Raw genomic sequence first — 9,579 nt, 5'->3', positions numbered from 1 at the left:
ATTTCAGTGGATCTGTCAAGAAACATTGTATAATAGTGAACTATTTTACAAAGTCATCGGCTTCTATGATAGTTCCATTACAGTATTTCACAACACAGGAGTTGTCACGGTATATAAACTGATGCTGTCCACCTTCCTCAAGGTACTGATTTGTATTTCTGGTTTATTCTTTCAACTGCTGTAAAACACGATTCAGCTAATAAATTTTGCATGACAACTGATGACATAGGATATCATGGGCTGATGAAGACAGCATAAGATAGTGACTGCCATGATACATTTACAGCTCATTTAAATTATCACCAATTCAAGGCCAGGTAGTGAAATATGTCTTACAGTCATACTCCAAGGAGACTTTGCAGACAGGCAGGGTTAGCTGGAATACCCTCTTCAAGGAATGACTGCCGTTCCTGCTGAGAAGAGCTGAATGACTCTTTGTATAATGTTAAGGGATGTTAGGGTAACTAATACCTTCATTTGTAATTCTAGATGATACGTAGAATTCCATGTGGATTTCTGAGGCTAGAGGTGGCTGTCAAAGAGGTTCACAGGTTGTTTCTGTGTCCTACTTCCTCTACAGCATAGCTTAAAATAGTAATCACTGATTTCACAGATCAGGTCCCAATCCTCAAATTTTTCATGATGTTACGACTCATGGTGTTCCAGTGATCAAAAATAATCAAAAATCAATCGAAAGAAAGATGAAAAATAATAATCTGAATTATGTTGTTTTAGTGTAAAACACTTGACTGAAGTTAACTTACAATTGATTTTGATAAATATTCAGGATACACATGAATGATGCATAATAGAATAATCAAGTGGTGAGAAGGTGACAGTAAGCATTGTAAAAAATTGAACACTTTTGTTGTTTAATTGCAGCCTTTCATTGCATGACAGTATTAGTTTTAAAAATGTTAATTACAAAAAACTGAAGAAAAGCCCTTAAAATTGGTGATGATAGATTTAAAAAGTATATATTTCGATTATGGTGGATAATTGTTCACCATGAGTTCTCTGATAACTTATTGTGGATTTGGTTTCCTATTTCCAACACTAACCATCGGCAGTTTTTTCTGGAATGGGACTCAGGGCCTAGATTTTCCAAGCTCTCTTAGTGGGCCCAGAACTTGAATATTTACAGTTTGCTGTCATGCAGTGAGAATATTGCTGAGTAAGATGCCAAATAGTACGACAGACCGACCCTGACCTGGATTTTGTTTATGTCTAGTATGGTTCAGTGGCAGTCGGAAACTAAGGAATCGTAGCTCTAAGGAATCGTAGCTCTAAGGAATCGTAGCTCTTAGGGATCATAACTCCCTTACTTAAACATAGACTTACGACAGTCCTACTGCTACAATCACTTTGTGGAACACAGACCTGGTTTTGTTTACATCTAGACATAGAAATAGACCATTGTACAATGTACTATACACAGAATGTTACTTGTGTAACTGGTGTCATGTGAAGTGTGCAAGATGTTTTTAGCTGAAAGGGCTGTCATTTCATAAAAGTCCTTCACTAAGCAATGCATAACAAATTTGAATTCACAGTTTCTGATAAATATGTTTCTGTGACTTTTACCGAGACATGTACTATATGACTGGATTTTTCAGTTTGGCAACATGAAGAAAAAAGTGAAAAGCATGTGATGATATCCATTAGGCTGTTTTTTTCACAGCAACAGACCAATTAGTTTCGTCAACAGGCCTTCTGTAGTCAACACTGAAACTTGTCCTGAATGGTATTCAGGTTTATTTACAGAATGTAATCTTAAGAAAGGTAAATTTACATCAAGAATATCACAGACATTCCCTCTTCAGTATTTATCAATGCACACACCACAAAGCAAATATTTCAGGGTGCTACTTCGTAAATCAACATGTTCATCATACCCTGGTCGCCAAGTTGATACTTTTGGGATGGAAGGGATTAATAATCCTTTATCCCTGAAACATGTATCCCTTTGATGAAAGGAGGAGTGTTGTTAACAATGTTGCTTTTGCAAAGACCTCTACTCTTGCAAAAATAATACATCGCCGAACGGGCTCGGGCATTGAAGCAAATTTATCTAGGTGCAGAATATTTCCGGTTTACAGTATATCATTTAAGATTTCATGTTCAACACATACAACTTTTACGAGTATTTCCTGCTGAAACGTTCCAGGTAGTGACTGAAATTGTGGTACCCATGTCTGTTCAAAACGTGTTATCCTCTTGTTATCAGTTGTTTATGGTTGTTTATGAAGCACTTCACGTAATATTATACAAAAGCAACAAAATGTCACTTTCCTGGTGAGTACTCATGTTTATACCCACTGAATATTTTTCATCAAAATGGAGAACAGAGTATATGCATATATATTATAATTGATTTTATTATGACTGCTGAAGCTGTTGTGTAAATCATTTCTTCCATCAAAAAAATCTATCTGGGTGAAATTCTAGTGTTGGGCAGTATAGCCATATCAATTTAGCAACCATTATGTTCTTGTTTTTTCAATCTTTAATATGCTGGTAATTCAAGTCATTAGGATAAGGATGAAATGGGCAAAACTGACAGCAACATGTACTTTTGTCTTTTACTACATCATTTATCATCTTTTCAACTACATGCATGAAGACAGTTGATATAATTCTGATCAGATTGGCTTACAGGGATTCATCTGGACCTGTTTAGAGACCAAAGTTTTGCCACAAGCCAGCAGCATAGTAAAATTTCCCAAGGGACCACTTATTAGTTATAGCTAGGTGGGCAGTGATTATTTTTTTGAAGAAAGGTACAAAGTGCATCACATGCATGAACATGCACATGCTTACACATTGATTACACATTAATGCATGCACATTAATTACAAAGTAAGAGAACACCACACCCCACACATCACACCCCACACCCCACACCCCACACCCCATACTCCACACCCTTGCCCCTGCATGGCATATACAAAATCAATGGACCCACCCCCGCCCAGTACATGCTTACAAAACTGATGACCCCCACAAACCCCTCTTAAAATCATCATCACCACCCCTCCCATAATTTTGTAACAGTCTCCAGTTTGATTGTAAAAATTAAAATTTCATCAAGTTCAGACATCAGAAAACAAGTGAAATTTTTAGCAGTATCATTATTGTTTTGCCAATTTACCTACCAAATGTCCTTAGTTTACAACCCAGATAGATCTGTGCTGAAATCCAAGTAAATATAATACCACTATCTATTCTCTTGAAAAACTATATGCATATGTCGCAAGATTTAAGTTCTACCATAGAAAGGATGTTCAGTAGTAAACTTCCAACTCCACATCATAATATTTCTCATACCTCACATTATATTTTCAGTATTGTGCCTTAATTATCACAAGCAATTAATCTGTTTGGCTTTTCCAAAGTCATATTGGTTCAAGTATTTCTCAAACTGCTGTGGATTGTTTTCTTTATTGATGAATGATATATTTTCTTATTCAGTATTAAAAGACACAATGTTAAGAGAGTTAGCAGGTTAATTTGAAATCATGACAGATTAAAATTGTTAGTGTTGTTACATTGCCAGTCTTCAGTGTTTGTGGGAGATAGGAATAATGATAGTTTCAGTTCATATAAGGCAGTTTCATTTAAATTGTCCATTGAAAAGGAAGAGGTTTTTTTGGGTTTTTTAATCCGAGTGTTTTTTGTGACATGATTTGTTTCAGATCTGACTTCTGTTATTTTATCTCCATCGGTATCATCTAAAATAGCAAAACTATCACAAGCAACTCCGCATTAGGCCAGACCAGTTTTGTACCCAGAACTTCCTATTACTGTTTGGAAACTCTCACAGACAACAAAAACAGTCATTACGTCTCACCTTAAAGTTTGCAGTGATGTTGAGGCTCAAATCTTCTGCAATGACTGAAAATAAATGCAGATGGCTAAGTTTCTTCTAACAACCCACTAATATTTTCCAGTTTTCTTCACCATCTTTGAACAGCGCTGTGGGATGAAATCTGAGAAAAAATAAATGAACACTGCCATGAAGTGGTGTTCCCTTATTTGTTGCCCTTAGTATAGTTACATTAACACCAGATTCCACGTCATCATTAGACACCATTCATATGATTGGAATAGTTAATAGGTGTTATCATCAACCTGTTAGCAAGAACTTTGAGCTGATATTGGTCTTGCCTTTGTCAAATATAGATTCAGGTGTAGATCTTTCAGACCTGAGTGATGCTGCAAACTTGCTAATTCAGTGTAAAGTAGTGTCTGTTTATACATTCCATTCTAGAAGTGTTATCTGCTTGGGTGCTTTCTGTGTGAGCACTTTGTCCAGTACAACCCCGAGGTGCTTATTACATCAATTTCCTGAAAACCATGCACACTTTTATACTTTGAGAAGGTGTAATTCCCATCATTACACCATAATTTGAATTTTCTATTATTTTTTATATGTTTCAAGTTCATAGAAACATCAATTCACTTTTTGAAGTAAGGTACTCAGAATTATTCTCAAATATTCCTGTATGCAGTCAGACCAAAATAAGTATGGTTCTGATCAAGGCATGCAAAAACAAATTTATTTACAATACATGGATACAGTACAGAGTGCCATTATGTTATTTGGCCGATATTGTAAGACAGCTTATCTCCAGAGAAGTGCTTTTCCAAATCTACATTTTCTTCCATCAAACAACAAGAATATTTTTTACTTAATTAAAAATGTCTTCAGGATCATTTCTTTCCATGGTGTGTAGATTCCGGTATGATAATCTAGACCTATGTCCCTTGTCTTCACATACATAATGAGCATTGCTGACATGCTTCACATTTATGGAAATGAAATCAATGCTATAAGATGTCATATTTTTTTTTTTTTTTAAATAAGTATATATTCTCACCACTGACAAAAGTTCTCCACAGGTAGGATTTGGAATGTATTGTTTCCAAGCTAGTAAAAAATATTTCATTCCTTTTGACAGTGTTAATCCATGTGATCCATATCTAGCTTGAATGGATGGATACATTTCATAAGTCTGTGAAATTTGCTATTTACCTTAGTTAGACTGGAAGTTACTGTCCTGCATAACCAATATTCTGCTTCTGTAAATACACATGGAAAGAGCATCAGACAGACAAGTAATATAGTTGCAGTGTTGCTTCACCCAGAAAGGTTCCAGATCCTTTCCGTGGCATTGCATGTGTTTGGATTGGTGATATGTACTTACTGAGTTCTGATGAGCATTCCAGTACTTGGTTATTATAACGATTGTTTCTAGGGTTTTGTTGCTCAAATCTTTATCTACAAAATATTTAAAACTGAATGAATGAAATAAAAAGATACCGAAATACAGAATGTCACTTTGTTGTTTGTCTATCAGTGATCAATGATATCACAATCAGACAGCCTGCCTTGAATGTCTCCAAGTCTCTTTAGTATAACCTGTGAAAATTGTTCCTCACCATCCCCTGCTTGTTAACGGTTACTAAGGAGAACGGGTATTCAGACTCCGTGATTTAATTGGCACTCGTATCCCAGTTGCACAGATCGATACCCATGCGTATGATCAGTGGATTGTCTGGTCAAAACTGTGAAACAAGCCTAGACAATAGACAATACACAAGAGCCCCTCCATTACTGACAGACTGCCGCCATAATGTAATCAGGGAGCCTATATAGCCTATATAGAGTATCCCTGATGTAATACAGACTGCCGTGTTAAACGACCAATCAACCAGCCTTGAAAATATAATAATAACACATTAGTTTTATGCTCCTACTTCAATTTGACTTGTCGCTTTTGACTTTTCTTTGGCCCTTTCGACTTTTCTTAGGCCTTTTTGACTTTTTCAGTTTTGGCCCTTTTTTCTACAACCCCTTCAACTAAGACTTACGACTGTCGTATAGCGCTACATATAATCTCTTCGCGGAACAGGGCCCAAGGGTTTGCAAGAAGCGTGTGGTACCCCACCGATCGCAAGAATTAAAACTGGTTTAATTCTTAAACTGCTTTGTCTTGTAATAAACGAGTGTCCAGTTACGAATAGATAGTTTCAACGTGAAACTAGTTTCTAGTTTTATAAATGAGTGGATGGTTCCACCACCCAGTTTCAAACACCTTGGTAGAAAAAACATTGCCAGTCTGTTTTGTGTTTCAGATTCCCGTTTCAAACATCGTTCATGATGTAATCTAAAAACTCTATGAATAATCACAGAACCAAATTTATTGCCTGGATATGTATACTTGAAGTCATTCTGGAGTTCGAAGCGAAGAAATGACTAGAGGGTGTTACTGGATGTATTGGTAGAGTCATATATCTATATCATGTCCTAAAGATGATCCAGAGGACTACATTGATAGGAAAAGGATTCCATTCAGTGATCTTACAAGCTGTGTCCCGCCATGTTTGTTGTCAGAGACCGAAACTGGGAAACCTGCCTCGGAGATGGTTTCGAAGTTTCAGAAACATTTAGGTTTCGACAAAATAGAGTGCATGGTTTTCCAGAACCTAAAATCTGTTTAGCATATTCCAATAGTTCCTTACTTGGGAATATTGTACAGATATACCTCGAAATAAAATCGGATTTCATGTTTAAACTGATAACCAGATTGGAGGAGCCCAAATGATTTACTGTTGACTAATCCTCCAACAATGTTGGAACAAGACTCGTAGCATGTTGTTTGAAATGAATCATGAAACGAACATCCTCAAGTGTATCTAAAAAAATTGTTTGGAGATGTTAAAACTAAGCTGGGACGAGTCCAAATTGTCGAACGCCATTTCCTATCACCCTATCCTACCCGGATTCCGGTTATGTTGATTCCAGACGTGAAATTTGCAAGTAATGACAATATATCGTCCAGCTTCGAGGATAAAAATTCGAGATTTTCAATATCTCAACTATGTATTGTATTGAAAAGAAGAGACTGAAAAGTATATATAAATCTTCAAAGACAATGAAACCTTTGGGCCATGAAAGAATAACATATTAATTAGTATAATCTACTGCAGAGACTTAATACTTTTGAATGAGGTTGTGTTGGGAATTGAGAGGGAAAACGGCTTCGCTTTGACCGTCCAGTTCTCTACACGTGTGGCAAATTTGTGATACTGCAAAATAATATAAAGGTAGATGTGACACTAATCTATGGATGTAAACACAATGATGTATGCATATGTGACGTTCAAGGTGCTTTTGAAAGCCTGGACCGAACCGGGCCGAACACTTGTGATGTCAGCTATGTTGGGAATAGTACATCAACTGTACACACCGCAACAAAGAAAACGCGTGTTTCAACAGATGTTACAAAATACGTTTTTCAACTCGAACAACTGATCCTAAACATGTGTTGAACATTTATTTCAAACATTCAGTGCATCATTAATAGTTTTCACTTAGTAATTTAAAAATACATATTTAAAGACTACTTTACTCTTTAATTATGTTGACTGTTGAGTTCATTCGCTGTATTTTTGTCATCTTCACGTTGTTAAAACAAAAACATATCTGTCTGTGAACTGTTTAAGTTTCAACCTTTACATATAGTAAATAATGTTTTCTATTGAAACTGGAAGGTGACACGTTGGGAGAACATTTGATCGAGCCCTAGAACCCGTAGTTATTATTTAATTTGTACGTTATTTTTAAGTTGTGGGGGGGTCAAAGAGTGTGCAGATCACAATTTTGTCAAAAAGAAAAAAAAAACACAACCCCCCCCCCAAAAAAAAACAAAAAACAAAACCAACAACACACATACACAAAAAAACAAAAAAATAAAAAATAAATAAATAACAGACACCAAGAGCATTAATTCCTGTGTGAATGTATTGACTTTAAATGCTAAATCATGGTCATCAAGCAGTCATGACAATTTGACCCACGCTGACCTGAAAGTTATGTGGAATAAGCAACACATTTTATGGTTTAACTAGTTTATTGTAAAAGACGTTTGTGTAAATCGTAATTCATCTGAAATTTGAATTTTGCCTGAACTATCGCAATAGTTATGGCAATAGTAGCTTGAGACAACCTGTCGATATCGCAATAGTCCCTTCGACCCCAATAGTCATCCCGAGAAAGAGGGCTTCATTTTGAGCAATGTGTCTGCTTCGAATAATATGCAATAAGACCCTATGAAGTGGTATTTCTTAAAACTATTTACGTATGTATATAATAGCAAACGGCTGGTACAACAGTGCTGGCACACACGTCAGGATCAACTCATAACAACTACATGTGACTGCCAACAAGTGATAATCAGCTGTTCCACCAGCCGTTTGTCACCCCTCGGTGTGAAGGGTGAAAATAGAACAAAGTATACACAACATCACATGAAGGCTTCTTAAACAACCTCTTCCGTGATGAATCATAAAACGTCAGATATCAGATCTTGTTGGGTGCGGAGGTTTCAGGACCATGTGTCTTATTTATGCTTTGTGCACGTATCCTGATTTAGAGTTATTCAATCATTTATTGTTCTCACCTGAACCCAAACTGTACAAGATTTGTCTTGTGTTGCTGAAAGCTGGGTGCTTGGAAGAATTTGTTATGATTGCCATGCCGCGTGCAATAACAGATGGCGGAGACACTAAATTATTATATTTTTTTCCCGTTTTACCGAGGTGGCAATTGTCCTGGACCACCAATTAAGAGACTAATATTGGAGGCTTGCCACCACTGACCTACCTTCTTTTAGACGGACACGCTACTAGTGGCTGCCTACCCGTGAAGGTCCCGGGGTAGAAGAGGCCTTCAGCAACCCATGCTTGCCATAAAAGACGACTAGACTATGCTTGTCGTAAAAGGCGACTAACGGGATCGGGTGGTCATGCTCGCTGACTTGGTTGACATATGTCATCGGTTCCCAATTGCGCAGATCGATGCTCTTGTTGTTGGTCACTGGTTAGTCTGGTCCAGACTCGATTATTTACAGACCGCCAGCATATAGTTGGAACATTGCCGAGCGCGGCGTAAAACTAAACTCACTCACTAGTGGCTGCCACCAGTGGCCCACCAGTGCAGGTTGTAGTGGGCAACAAGTGGCCCATCTGTCAAGTGCTATCTGCATGGGCTCGGTAACAAAGGTTAATTTTGGAGCCCCAATATTTTAATTACGGAAAGACATGAAGTCAAAACACTGTCACTTTCTGTCCGGGACGTCAAACGCTAAGAGTGAAAAGTAACTTTCTCACATAGTATATAGGTTTATTACACTATAACGAAAATCCTAACGACAAGATGGTGTCTTTCCTACGGGGTCTCTTGGTACAGTACGTAGTCATAGTTGTTCCTTTTCATAGTTTAATATACACTGTCAATCAAACCATACACTTGCGAAGGGAGGAAGTGTATCTGACAATGTGTTCTATTTGGGACAACACTTTCTTCGCCAAGTACAGATTCCAGAACTTTTAAACTGTTGGGTTGATCGAGTTCCATCCATGGATTCTAACCCTCACCGTCCGAGTGAGGCATCTAATCTGTAGTTCACAAAATTTGCTCCCGCTGATCGGGTTAGGCGGCTGACTTTGTGTGCTCAGAAAGAGTAATCCCAAATAAACATAAGTTACATTTTACCACTTTCTAAATGACATTGA

This window comes from Haliotis asinina, chromosome 14 (genome assembly GCF_037392515.1).
Source record: "Haliotis asinina isolate JCU_RB_2024 chromosome 14, JCU_Hal_asi_v2, whole genome shotgun sequence".
Lineage (NCBI taxonomy): Eukaryota > Metazoa > Mollusca > Gastropoda > Lepetellida > Haliotidae > Haliotis > Haliotis asinina.
The sequence above is the reverse complement of the archived record's forward strand: the minus strand, read 5'-3'. Positions refer to the sequence as shown.